Source organism: Gymnoscopelus braueri (assembly GCF_963280865.1).
Source record: "Gymnoscopelus braueri genome assembly, chromosome: 19".
NCBI classification, from domain to species: domain Eukaryota; kingdom Metazoa; phylum Chordata; class Actinopteri; order Myctophiformes; family Myctophidae; genus Gymnoscopelus; species Gymnoscopelus braueri.
The window spans coordinates 10,968,375-10,983,304 of record NC_137621.1 but is presented as its reverse complement, the minus strand read 5'-3'; the positions used below and the strand labels follow the sequence as shown (position 1 = coordinate 10,983,304).

At 43.6% G+C, this 14,930-nt stretch overlaps 1 protein-coding gene across 3 annotated transcripts in view; it reads left to right on the top strand.

Annotated features, from left to right (window-relative positions):
* The window catches only part of tiam2a (TIAM Rac1 associated GEF 2a), a 171,881-nt gene that overhangs the window by 44,485 nt on the left and 112,466 nt on the right, over nucleotides 1-14,930 (top strand). For 2 of the 3 annotated variants that reach the window (XM_080414419.1, XM_080414415.1), the window contains exon 1: nucleotides 251-391. The exons of the other annotated variant lie outside the window; for it this stretch is intronic. The gene's annotated coding sequence lies outside the window, so the exon portion shown is untranslated. Of the gene's footprint in view, nucleotides 1-250; nucleotides 392-14,930 lie in introns of those variants that run through there. 3 annotated transcript variants of the gene reach the window in all.

The following is a 14,930-nucleotide window of genomic DNA, read 5'->3' as shown; positions in this document are numbered from 1 at the left end:
TCCCTGGCACTACATATTTTCAGATGGGGGTCTGCGACCAAACATATATCAAGTTGGGGGTCCTTGCTTGACATGAAAACGTTTGAGAACCACTGCATTACAGTGCTCATGCTTCTTTTGGGCTTGTTTTCCTAGAACTGGTTGCTTGTTTCTCTCGCAAAAACCTGGCAACACCGGGGAGTCCCGCTGCAGGCTGCTCCTCTCTGGCAGACAGACAGTCACTCTCACACACAGTGGAACGCGTGCGTGGAACTACCGTTTAAACTCGGGAAGGAGCGTGTATTTAAAAGAACATTAATAACAATAATATAAATATGCTTTATGGGGTTCAGGAGTGGCTGAAGTATAAATAAATAAAAGACCAGCATATTAAACGCGATAAAACCAGCCGGTAAGTTGGAACTTATGTTCTTAACGTTTATATTCATTCCCACATCTATTCCTATTCTACAGCCAGGTCTCTTTCTTTAGCCGATCTGCATGAGCTCGAGCTCTCATGTAACGCGTTGTTGTGAGCTTGTAGATCGGCTATTCTTTCCTGCTCGTGTGTTGTTTGGTATTTAGTAAAGTTTGTGAGCCGTTTTGACAACATTTGTTGATTAATTATTAGAGCTCGTTTCTTGTTGCAGCTGTGCGTCATGACGCTGCTCACCACCACACCTGGTCATTAATAATATGAAGTTGATTGATTGAATACTTTATTAACAGCAGTGGTGGAAAAAGTACTCAAATTCTTTACTTAAGTAAAAGTACCAATACTGTAATGTAAAAATACTCTTTTACAAGTAAAAATCCAGAATTAAAAATGTACTTGAGTAAAAGTACAAAAGTATTGGCATCAAAATGTACTTAAAGTACCAAAAGTAAAAGTACTAAATATTTGAAAATAGCCGATCTACAAGCTCACAACGCGATGCGACGCGTTGTGAGCTTGTAGATCTGCTATTTTCAAATAGCCTACGTATAAAATAGGGCTAAAGTGGTTAATGTGTGTTTCATTATATCATAGTTTATATCTGAAAAGTAACTAGTAACTAAAGTTTTCAAGTAAATGTAGTGGAGTAAAAGTACAATATTTGCCTCTGAGATGTAGTGGAGTAGAAGTAAAAGTATTGGAAATTGGAAATACTCAAGTAAAGTACAAATACCTCAAAATTGTACTTAAGTACAGTACTTAAGTAAATGTACTTAGTTACTTTCCACCACTGCACCTGGTCATTAATACTATGAAGTTGATTGATTGAATACTTTGTTAACAGTTCAGTTCAGAAAGTACAGTTCTATACAAAAAGGATGCTACAAGGATTAAACCCTAAGAAAGCACTGTGGCTTGTTTCCATTGGGGTCCTGTGTATTCAATTCATCAAAAAAATCATTTTAGTCAAAGACACATACACAATTACTATGCAAAATCATCATCATTATCAAAAAGAAAAATATGTACAGTAAACTGTTTGGGGGGGGGGGGGGGCTTGGACTGTTATGGTTTGTTGGATTGTTATGGTTTAATAAGGTGAGAAGTTATTCCTCTTATGGTGACACGTGGGACTCGTAGCTACTATTATAAGTAGTGAGTACTGAGTGAGTACAGTGTGTAGTTGTTGTGTGAATAACGTGCTTGTATTGTCTGTGTCTGCGCTAGTGCGCCTTTATTCTAGTCTATTAAGTTACTCATTAACTACACACACATACACACACACAAGTGTTGCCAGGTTTTGTGAGAGAAATCAACCAGCAACCAGTTCTAGGAAAACGAGCCCAAAAGTTCCTTAGTTTCAAAAACTTGCAATAAAATTTGGAATATTTTTTTTGAAGCATTCTAATAACACACTCCCTGGACCCTGGCACAATTTTTTTTCATGAAAAAAAGGAAGTATTTGGCCACGGACCCCCATCTGAAAATGTTTTGTGCCAGGGAGTGGGACCCCCAGAAGAAGCTTTTTGAATACTTAACTATAAAGTGGTTAAAATCACTGTGACGCTATAATAACTACTTTTGCTGGGGACCCCCTGAAACACCCCCCCCCCCATCAGTTTGAATAGTGTGGACAGAGTGGTGTTCAACACAACTTGATTGTTTTGCAGTTCTTTGAGATTTATGGCTTGAACAATTGGGAGCACGAACTGTTCCCATAATAAATGTAAGTCGCAGTCGGGGCACATATGTATGTAGGTGATTTACCCCCAGAAGACCCCTTCTCTTCTGTTGTTTGGGAGGGGAAGTGTTGCTGCTCTCTCTGGTCGTGTGCTGGGGTGAAGAGGGGTCTCTTCTCTGGGCTGGGGGTGAATGAAGGGCCCCTCCAGGGGTAACAAAAGGCGCCCAGGAAGGAAGGACCCCCTGTAGTGACTGTTCTGGTCAGAGCAAACAGCAGTGAGAGAGCAGGAGTCAGGCTACCTTTTGGCTGTGTGTGTGTGTGTGTGGAGGAGCTTCTGTCATGGAAACAGAGGAGGAGGCCCTGAGGTGTCAACGTGACGCTCCTGTCACCTCACACACACACACACACACACACACACACACACACACACACACACACACACACACACACACACACACACACCCACATGGGCGTGTTAGAAACACCCAGATTTAAATGACTGCTTAAGCAGTTTCTTATCTGTCTGAGAAGACTGATTAGATTGTCTTCATTGTTAGTCTTGATTGTGGTGGATTAACCGGAGGATTAACCTTGGAAAAGGTGATCATTGTTATTAATGATGATTATGATGATGATGATAATTGATGAATATCTCACATAGTGTGATAAAGTCACCTTTGCATTTACAGGGATGAATGCTGCACTAAATCAGGGAAGTGAATGCAATATCAGTCCTCTTTTTGGAGCTAAACCTTTTAAAAAAAAATTCATAATAAGACAATTTATATAGCGATTTTCTAGACACTCAAAGTCGCTTTACAGAAAACAAAATAAGAACAACTTTATTAGGAAAAAAATGGTTAAAAAGGTTAAAAAATAGAAGGTAGAAAAGGGTGATTTGGATTAGGTAGGTAACGCGAGTCTGAAAAGGTGGGTTTTGAGTGTGGTTTTAAAACATGGCGAGGGTGGGGGCAGCTTTGATGTGAGCCGGGACTGAGTTCCATACTAGGGTGGGGGCGGACATGAGAAAGTCCTGTCACCTCATGTTGGTTTCTTTGTCCTGGGGATGTCAAGGAGGTTGGCACCACCAAAACGGAGGGAGTGGGATGGGGCGTGGCGTTGGAGGAGTTCGGAGAGTTAGCGGGGAGCGCTGGTTGTTGAGGGCCTTTTGCTCCAACAAAAAACCTCACTCACCATACCTCTTGCTCAGAAGGGCTTGACAAAGGTTCTGTCCAGAAAACTGTTGAAGTCAGACATGAGGTCCAGAGAATGCTGCCTGTTTATATCTGTGTCAGGAGGAGGAGAACATCTTGTGGAATGGGTTTATGTTCCAGCAGACCTCGCAACCCCTACTGCTTGTTTAATGGACTGCACAGAAATAAGTACTCGGGTTAAATAATGACTGTTGTTGTGTGTCACCCCGTGCTTTTCAAAAAGCTAAAAACCCCAAAAAAACACCGGGCTGAGAAGTCGAGGCACCAAGCAAGCGCACGTCTGTCTGTCTTTTGCGGTTCACATTTTTACAGCGGAGAAGAAAATGTGCGACCACAAGGAACATTTCTATTTTTACTGCTCTGTTTGTTCTGTGAGACGGGGGTCTTGAGTCAAGAGTTGACACGGAGTGAGCGTGGCTCCTAATTTCCTCTCGATTCAAAACACGTGACTATTTTAGAAAGTGACCTTTTTGTACAGTGAAGGTTCAGGCTGGCAGGAGGACTGTCAAAGTTGTTTACAAGTGACCAAAACTGAGATGATGTAAAGCTGTAATGTTACCCACCCAACCCCCGGCGTGGGTGGTACGCACAAAGTTGCTTCATTCAGGCATCTGTAACTCATCACTTTCTAATTTTAACGCTTCAATAGCGCTATGAAACAATGACATAATTGCAACAGGAACGTTTGTTCATAAAAGTTTGACATGTGACTTTTGATTCTGTACAAAAATCGCATCCATCTCTGGCAAACTGTGGTAAAGTTCCTGCATAATGTAGGCTTACGTCAAGTTAGAGAGACTTTTAGCTGTGCAGGACATTTGCACGGTCGGTGTGTGTGTGTGTGTGTGTGTGTGTGTGAGTGCCCGACCGTCATTAATTCTAAAGTGCGAGCGGAGAGAAACGCTGGCCCGAGAGAAACGCCAATGTTTCATGTCTTCTCTTCTCTCTCAGGCACATTTTTCTCCATATAAGGCCTGTGTCCATGTGACTTATCGGGCGTGGGTAACATCTGCGCTCATTGTCACATTCCGTGAGGAGGGATGAAGGCCTTTTACTGTCTCTAGGTAGAGAGGCTCCGCCGGGGAAACCACAGGAGTTTCTAATGGACCCACACAGCACTGTAAACTCTCTGTAAAGTTAATGTACTCTGCTTACTCTGGACTAGAACTATTTAACAACTTGAATCCTCGCGTCCCTATTCTGGGGGCGAACATTTGTATAAAAAAAATAGCCGATCTACAAGCTCACAACATGCCGGTGTGGAGCGCTGTGAGCTTTTCCAATCGCCTATTTTCAGTGAAGATATTTAGAGCAAAAAACTGGAGGGGACCTAGTATAGAGCCCTCAGGGACTCTGATCAACTAAGTATAGTGGTTAAGACAGGGTTAAATGGGGTTAAATTGGCTTGAGTGACACGTACATCATTACTGAATTATTCTGTCCGTTCCTCCTCCTACACTATTCTGAAAAAAAATCTGGATTCATGCAGCTATTCCAGCGAAGGAAGAAAAGATGTCTTGGACGACTTGTTGTTGTCGATATTCCAGGTTGTAGTTCAGCCAGTCCCCAGTCAGTCAGTCAAACCGACATAATGGCCGCTTGTATGTTTCTATTTCTTACTCGCTGTGGTCGAGATTATATTTGGCATTTTGAGGCGTTAGATGGGGGAGTGGATGGGGCGTACAGCCGTCTGGAGCGCTTGCTATAAAAAGCAGGTGAGTTCAAAGCCGGGTGTTGACAGCATTTTGGCTCAGGCGTGTTATTGGCCACCACATCGGTGAGACTCTGGCCAAGATGCACACGCAACAGCTTTTAACTGACTGACCCCCCCCCACAAGCTACAGCATGACTGGCAAAATGGCAACACAACAACAACTGGACCAGTTGCTTGTCTTTCATTGGCAAATTCACAAAATCCAGTTATACTAAACCTACGCCTTGTCTAAAATGTCCTCTTGCCTACCTCTGCTTTGCATAATTCAGTGATTCTGCATTTAGCTTGTTTCTTGTGGCCACCCTAGCCACACACACACACACACACACACACACACACACACACACACACACACACACACACACACACACAGGTCTACTCTACTTCAGGGATTTGTCTTGCTTCTTTCAACTGCACGTATCTCTTTTAGACCCTGAACCATATATCAGTCATTATTAAAACATTTTGATGATCGGTATCTGCAATTATGCAGCCGACGTGTGCTGACTTTTAAACCACATTAAACCTTGCATCCCTATTTTGAACATGTAATTATAGGCATTTTTGTTCCTCTTTCAAATAGCAGATCTACAAACTCACAAGGGAATATACAAGAGTTACATTCTTGGGGTTTGGCTGCTCAACAATGCAGCAACACAACAACATATAGCAAATGCAGTGGAAACCACATTTGTCCAAAACCGTTACTTTTCAGGATTCAAATTCAAAAATGGCAAAAGTAGCAGATCTACAAGCCCAAAACAAGCTTGTGGATCTTTTTATTTTTATTTTTTATATATATATATTTCTGGGAGCTTTTTCCGCCTTTTATTTATAGTTTGTAGTAGAGATGGACAGGAAACAGGGGGAGAGACATGCAGCAAAGACCGTCGGGAACAGGACTTGAACCCGCGATGCGCTGTCGGGCTACTTATGAGCCTAGGTGCCCCGGACCACAAGGCCAGCGGTCCCGGGCCAGGATCTGCTACTTTTGATGCTTTTGTGTGACGCTGTAGTATGATCAAATAGGGCATTAATTTACGGACAAAAAACACAAAAAGTTAGAATATGGTAATAAGAGGTTTCTGCCCGACAGATAATACAATGCAATACTTCACACTGTGAGGTGCCATTTCCCACTGTGAGGTGCACACAGCACCAATGCTGTGTGCGTTGGTGCTTCCTCTAAATATTCACCCCTCCTCACCTGGAATGATAGGCACGCTACACACACACGCACACACACCCAACCACACACCACATCAAGGAGGACTCTCACAATGGTTTTAGTCATTACAGGCTGTTTATCTCAGTCTTCTGAACTCGGCTCAGGTCAGATGTAACATTGCTGCTCAACAGAGGGAGCCGGGGGGGGGGGGGGGGGTCGACAGATGCACCCTCGTCCCATTCATGTTCAGCTTGACGCCCCCCCCCCCCCAAGCAAGACACAAATTGGAGTCATTTAAGGAGACTAATGTGTAGGTTCAAATTGAATTGTGTTCCACTTTGTGTCACACGCGCAGAGGGAACGGTCTGTGAGGTTTGCGACATAAATGAAGATTAGATGGCAAATGAAGATTAAAATGTGTAGGTGAGGTTAAACAACGTTTCAACTGAGGAGAGGATATTGAGAGTTATATCAAGCAGAAGATTGGGGAGCAGAAAAGAAACAGACCATTAATGTTTTAACCACTTAAATCCTATGTACTTAGTTGACCGGAGTCCCCCAGGGCTCTATACTTGGCACGCTCCTTTTTCACCTGTACACTAGGGGTGTGCCGACACTAATTTCATGAAACGATACGATACGATATTGGGCTCACGACATCGATACGATACGATATATGGCACTTTTTTATTATGAAAATATATGGGGTGGAAAAAAAGCAGATGCAAACAAATACTTCTGTTTTTTCATTATTCAGACATGTGAACTTGTAGCTTTTCAGCTACAATAGCCGTTTTGAATCCAAATAGGGCAATAGTGTGACACCTGACCCGAAAAAAAACATGTTGTCACCCTTTTCACCTCGGGGCTGTTTGCATGCCTGATTATTATTATTGTTAAAAAAAAAAGAAAACGTATTGCGATATATCGCGGGACGATATATCGGCACACCCCTACTGTACACCAAATCTCTTCACCGAAAATAGCCAATCTACAAGCTCACAACGCGTCTGCGACACGTTGTGAGCTTGCAGATTGCCTATTTTTGCCCCAGAATAGGGAACGCTAGCCGGGTTAATGTGGTTAAACATTTAATCCCAGATTAATGTCCACAGAGGTCAAAGTGCTTAGTGACGGCGTTGTCACTTAGCTGCCCAAACCAAACCGGGCCTTCCATTAACCTCAAGGAAAACGCAGATGGCCATAATCCAACGCTGAGATTTTTGGTAATGAACAGATGTAGTGGACCAACGTGCACTTATCATTACCATCCATTTATCGTTGGGTCGTATAAATCTCGACTGTTATTAGTGAACGCGGTGCAGAGAACAGAACCCCCCGCCAGTGCAGCCAGCAATACGGCAGCAAATTACAGCCCAGAAGACGAGGTACGGTACAATATTCCAGTCTGGTAAAAAGCGCCACCGTGGCATTCTAAACCTATGCCAGATGATTTGCAGACAATGGGGTGTATGCACGGATATACTACAATGATTAGCTAAAACGAACGAACAAAGGCATGAATGGAACTAAGAGGATTGGATGCTAGTAGGCATTTGCTAGTGTTTATTGATCTGTGTTTGGCTCACCATGGGTAGCTGACTTGTCTCCAGGGTTTGCGGTGAGTGTGAGCGCGGCAGAGAGAGAGGGGTGTGGTTGTAATCTTTTATGCTCAAAGTGCATTCTTCCAGCACGTCTCCCTTCTTCTTCTCTTCTGGGAATCCTTTGAGCCTTTGATTGCGAACAGAAGGCCCATGATGGGAGTCGAGCTGCGTCACGTTGTGCGTCGTGTACATGCATACTGTCTGTAATGAGTTTACGCATGCTTTTTTATGCGTTTTCCCCCATTCAGCACTGAATCAGCAGACAACGGGCTCTGTTCGTGTGCAACACTTAGTTTTTAATTCTCCTTTAGTAAAAAAAGAAGCGTACAGCAAACAATACTAATTGTGATTGATCGGCGGTATGTCAGTCCAGTAGCACGTGGTCAGCTCATATTGGAAAGACAAATACAGCTGGTGCCGAGGGCCAGAGTGCTGGTCCTGGGGCAACCTGCATTGTTCCTCATCATGATGGATGGAGAAGGTTCTGGGTTCCGCATTTACTCTCCAACAGACGTCCCACCTGCTCATCTATCGGTCTTTCCGCTTCCTCTTCTTAAAATGAATGCGTTCCACCATCTTGTATTTTAGACATGGCTTCAGGGGAGAGAAGGATTACACTGGATTAAAACCCATTGATTGATTGATTTGGTTTAATCGATCTATACTCAGTCATTGGCCTCAGAGAGCTCAAGATACTTGTGGTAGTGTCCCTTACAATCTATTGACGTGACTTCCATGACAAACATGGAGTTTATAGGTCGTTTCTCCTGAACCCGTGTGGAATCCTAGAGCTTGAGATCACACAATCTCAGGACAGCCGTCCCAGATCCTTACCTAATAGTACTGTACCTAAACGTAATCATTTCTAATGTTATCAATAAATCAAAATGTATTTATATCGCACATTTCCTATATCGGGTCGGGTGCAACTCAATGCACCTCACAGAAAAGAAAGATTAAAGGTGTAAGATTTATATCCTTCCCCACCATCTCCACTTAAACCCTATATACTTAGTTTACCTGGGTTCTATACTTGGTCTGCTCCTTTTCCCCCCCTCTACACTAAATCTCCTTGCTGAAACCAGAGTAGGGGTTCTGAACCCATTGAGACCTGAGGCCGATTCTAAAAACGCCTTCTAAAACCTAACCTAAGTTTTCTGAAAACGTTCAAATTCTTACTGAAAAAATGAATACAAAATGATGTTGGTATATGTATAGCAACAACTAATGAGACACAGAGGTGGCTCCCGGATTCAGAGGTATCACAACGTATAGGTGGCAGCAGGTCTAAATGGGTTAATAACCAAAACATGAACATGTCTGTATACAAATGGCAGGCAATCATTCAATCAATCAATCAATCAATCAATTGATCTCTCCTACTGGGAATCAAAGTAACCTAGGATTACTACTATTGCAAACGATTGTCATTACCACTACTCCAATACACATTGTGGGTATGGCCCTGTCAGTTTAGAACCCACTATGTATTTTGTACTATATCATAAGTGCCGGTGTTTATATATACCTCCCTGTTGATAAGCATAAGCCGCCCATCACGTGTCATTTCCACTGTGTTTGTCTGGCGTTTTGCCACAGACACACATGAAGTACTTTGGAGGGCCTTTGGCAGCAGTCATGTTAACTGGTATGCGGAAGGTGCATTTTCTGGCTTATTAGCACTCCTCCTCCGTCTTCACCCTCAGGTTAGCTGCCGGTGGTGGTTTGATCTCCAAGCAAGATAAACTCTTTCCTCTTCTCCTCCTCGGCCTCTCTACGTCTCTCTGTGTGTGTCAGTTCAGTCACTTGGCGTGGAGCCAGTGTAAACGGAGACACGGAGCCTTGATTGCTTTAGGTTACCATGAACAGAACACGCTCAATTAAAGCCATTATTTTTTCTTTTGCTTTCTTTGCCTCCACACACAGAGGTAAATGTCAGCCTGCTCCTTCCCAGAGCGATGCCATTGTCAAGGTTTATTTGTTTTATGTTCAAGGGCCTCAACCAAAAATACTGGTGGACAAACTTGATTTTAACTCACCTCCTGTAGAAGGAACACTGGACAACATAATCTGAGGGCAGTTGAGCGTATTATTTCTGCTCATCGTGCCGTCTTTTATTTGTGAAATGGTGGGTGAGTTCCCTGATTCATGCTGTCTGGTGCTGGTATGCATAACTCCATCAATATCTACGCACGATTAGCCAAGCGCAGCTAAAACCAGGCCACTGAAGCAGAGTGTGCGTGTGTATCGTGATTCCCCGGGATTGACTGTCCTCTCTCTGCCCATGCCAAGACAGAATCTTTCACATGGCCCTTTATATAAGAGCTATTTAACCCTGGAATCACTTTCTCTGGCCCAGGGCAACTGGTTAGCTCTCTACCTGGCCACTCAGTAAAATCCTCAGTGTGAATATAACACTGAGAGTGTAAAAAATTAGTTAAATTAACCCCACACCAAGTGGGAGTTTTCTTTATTTTATTTTGAAGGATACAGGTGCTCATGAATAATAAAAGAATACGCCCGCACACTGCCGAACTGCACGGTACAGGAGTGGATTTATCGAAGGAGAGGCAACGTTTCGGTCACTGATGACCTTCTTCAGGCATCGTGGTATTCATTTATTATTGATATGCACTTGTTTGCCTACGCACCTGCTCTTAAGCCTCTATTCTAGATGTACGAAAGTTCTTCTCAACAAGTCCTCTTTTTCCTAATTGCTGCTGCTGACTGAGTGCAGCCGATTTCCTTGGTATGCGTTAGGAATGTTGTTGCTGCTTCTCAGATATGACATTTTTTATTATGAAACAGTTGCCCTTAGAATTAATTGCTTTTCTAATCTAACGAGTTCGAGGAAAGGGTGTGGGACACCATTTATGCAATGTCCAGAGATAGTCAATATTATCGCTCATGATGTGAGAGTTAAGTAACCTCCCCGGTTTTAATGTCCCATCTAGCGATGGTGGTTATTCAGCTTGTCACAACCTCTGGACAACGCTGCAGTATTAACGCCTCTCCTTTCTCAAATGATGTCGGAGCAGATGCTATCCTGCTGTTCAAATGCCACTTTAAAAAGCAAGTTTAGCTGTCTAGTTTATGATCGAGTTCATGGACATTAGAGAAAAAGAAGAGGAGGTCCACTCCGCACACTGGTAGCTCCCAGTAGAACATTTATTAATAAGTTGGCGCTAATAAGTTCCTTCTGAACTCTATGTCGTTCATGGACATGACAGAGAAGCCTTCAGCCAAGCCATTCACACGATGGGAGTTTCGTTGAGTAGCGCCATGAATTATGAACTATGACATTATGACATTACCAGCTCAGTGGCCTTGTGGTTAAGAGTGTCCGCCCTGACATTTGGGGGTTCGATTCCCTGGCCGGGTCATACCAAAGACTATTACAAATGGACCCAATGCCCTCCGTGCTTGGCACTAAGCATCAAGGGTTGGATTAGGGCTAAATCCGATATACTTCGATATACTAGCGTCATGTCCAGGGGGTGTACTTGTACATCATGGCTGGGGGATGTACTTTTACATCAAGCTGCCTCATGCTAAGAGAAACAAGAGATAGGTTCCTGCCCTTATGGGCCACATGGCTTGGCAAGGCTTTACTTACTTTACTCACTTACGTTATGACATTAGAGATGAAACCGAAAGCGACGAGCCAGAGAGTTTTCCTGGCCTGGTAGCGTGCGTGTGGGCATGCCAGCGTTGTAGTAGGATATACGCACACAGCAGGCTATTAATGGCAATCGACATTCTACTGTCACTTTAGAAGCCAGCCTCTCGTCGTAGCTGTGCCTGGGTCAGTCTTAATGCTGTTAAAGGTGCAGGAACCAAGTAGCGGGCAGATCGGTTTATGGACCCACAGCTCTGGTCCTGGATCTAGGACCCCCCCTCCCTTTTTGAGAACCAGTGGTTATCAAACTTTTTCATGTCAAGGACCCGCAAATTGATATGCCAGGGACCCCCTTAACATAAGGTTATTATGGCTAGGCTATAGCAGTGATTGTCAACGATTTTAATTTCAAGGACCCCCAGTTTGATATGCATGAGGCCATGGACCTTTTATAATGCATTATAGACAGGACCTTAATATACATACAGTGTTACCCTCCTTGATAGTTGTCAAGTACTTTTGTATATGCTTTCTTCCCCTGCACATCTGTAGTAAACTATATAACCCTTTGCCAGTTTATGACTTTCAATAACTAGTAGCTATTTTAACCCCCGGGGAAGCATCTGTGTAATTTTTTGATTTTTGCTTTGACTATTCAAAAATAGCAGATATACAAGCACACAGCACGTCACTTCTGCTATTTTTGAACATTTTTGAAACATCCTCTCAAAGTGTGAGAACTACTGATTTAGAAGGCATTTATAGAATCGGCCTCAGGTCTTAAGGGTTAAAACACAATTTTACATGTTTGTAAAATAAATCAACTAATCCATTTCCGGTAGTCCACAAATCCCTTTTTAGTCGAGTCGTCGACTAAGAATGTGTTAAATTGGACAGTCCTACCTGGGTCCCTAGTGGGCTGTGTCCTCCTGAAGGGGAGGAATGTTGGGTCTTTTTTAACCTTGTTGTTGTTTGTAGTTCTTAAGCTGTTAAGAGGTACTGACCCAAACTCCTGTTTTCCACCAAGGCCCTTAGGGGACTGTGGCCCTCGTGGATTAGTGGCCATGGGTCATCTCATTCATCCCCCAAAACATCCCTGGTGCATTGGTCCACTCAACAGGGCCTTTGTTGGCTGTCCGTTCCAGATGGATTGCCCTGGATGGGGGGAGGAGGAGGAGGAGGAGGAGGGGAATGACTGTAGAGCAAGGAAAGGAGGGGGAAATCCACATCCTGTGTGTGTCTGTGTTATACTTGTATTACTTGTGTGAGAGACAAATGTCCCCACAAGTATCGTAGAATTTGAGAAATAGACATCGTAAGGAGGACAGTTTACCTGGTCCTCAACGAGAGTTAGGCTTAGTGCAATTAGGAAAAGATTTAGATTGGGGTTATGTATTTACAAGTTAGGTTCGGAGGTGGGGTTAGAGTTATGCCTTATTAGTTATACTTGTCGTGCATAGATCTGCAAGCTCACAATGTGTCACAGTGCGATGCATTGCGACTTGCAAGCTTGTAGATCACGGGCTATGGCATTCATAACATTGCTAAAAATGTTGATGTATAAGTATAGTAAAGTATAGTAATAGAAACGTGTGTTAATTTGCCTACATGCGGTGTGTGTAAAGATGTGTGCCCATGGAGCCACCATTACACACACACACACATGGTGTGTGAATAACAGGACACGAGACCGTGTCTCTCATATCTGTCACCATCCACGTTGATGGACGAGCTGTGCATCAAACGGCTGTTGGCCTTTTGGAGCAGGGGTCAGGCCAGGGACCCCTTAGCTGAGAGAGAGATGAAGCAGGGACCCCCCCCACAGGCGTTGTGACTTTGTAGATCTGCTATTTTTGGCTAAAGTTCTCTTCAGAATAGGGATGCTAGCCTAGGTTCAAGTGGCTTATATAAAACATTTTTTAAAATCCTAGTCGCACAAAGATTTTGCGGCCGCCCTCTAGTAACTCTGAGGACCCCCTAGGGGGTCCTGGTCCCCCTGTTGAACACCCCTGCTTTAGCGGCTTAACATCGGATCTCATTCTCATCCCTCCCTGTTTCACCACTAGGCCTTCTTGCCCAGTTCCACGTGTTCAAGAAGAAAAAAAATAACCTTTTCCTTCCCCAACACGATGAACCACGCATGCATTTTTCAAAGTCAAGCAGCCCGTCGTCCTCTGATGTCCTCTCCTCCCTGACGTTCTCAGGCGTGTGACAGCTAACCCGCGAGACGTGAAATCATCCATTATGAATCACTTCCCACCCCTTCTCCGCGGGGTTGGAATCATTTATTCACAGTCGCACGAGGCTGGTGATCCAAAGCATTCGGCTTAACAACCTATCTGGTGACTTTAAACGGTGGCTCGTGTCAACCCAGTGACATACATTGGACACACGACGAGGACACGGTTTTATCGTCTTCAATAGGCGTAACGTAAGACTTCCCTTTGGCTCAGAATCACACATAGTGTACAGTAAGATGACGGAGCCTGGCCCTGATCTGCATGCATGCAGCGTTTCTGCGGCCTGTGTAGTTTAGCTCCTGGCTGCCAATTTTGATTTGAGTCTGTGTTTCTGCCTGGCAGGAAAAAGCCTGTGCCGTGATAGACTGTCTTTAATAACCGTGATGTTATTTTAAAAAGCATTCTCGTCGTCTCTCTCTAGGCACTTGCCTTGGTAATTGTGTGTGTGTGTGTGTGTGTGTGTGTGTGTGTGTGTGTGTGTGTGTGTGTGTGTGTGTGTGTGTGTGTGTGTGTGTGTGTGTGTGTGTGTGTGTGTGTGTGTGTGTGTGTGTGTGTGTGTGTGTGTGTGTGTGTGTGTGTGTGTGTGTGTGTGTGTGTGTGTGTGCACGCACAGTGGTGGAAAAAGTACTATTTTACGTAAGTAAAAGTATCAATGCTGCAATATAGAAAAATATTAAGTAAAGGTACAAAAGTATTGGTATCAAAATATACTTTTAAGTGTAAAAGTACTTATTCTGCAGGAGGTCACATTTCACAAGTTTTCAGATGAATAAAATGTGTAATCAATCCTTTGAAAATAGCCGATCTACAAGCTTGTGAGCTTTTGTAATATTAATCAAAATCTTCAAATGAACTAGTAACTAAAGTTTTCATATAATTGTAGTGGAGTAAAAGTACAATATTTTCCACTGAGATGTAGTGGGGTAGAAGTAAAGGTATTGAACATTGTAAATATTGAAGAAAGTACCTCAAAATCTTAAGTACAGTACTTGAGTACATGTATTTAGTTACTTTACACCACTGGTGTGTGTGTGTCTGTGTGTGTGTGTGTGTGTGTCTCTCCAGCAGCAAGCCCTGTGGTCTGCTCGCGTGGAGAAAGCTAGCCTCGCTGGAAACTTGCGGCTGTCTCTCTGTGTGCTAATAATGATATTTTACAGTGCGTTAGGTTCGGCCGTGCCCAGGCCTTAAATAATAATAACAGCATAGAGAAAAGCCAGGAACCAGGGGTTTCCTGGCCCCGGTTAATCTGTTGAACTGTGTTACAGTTCAGTGACG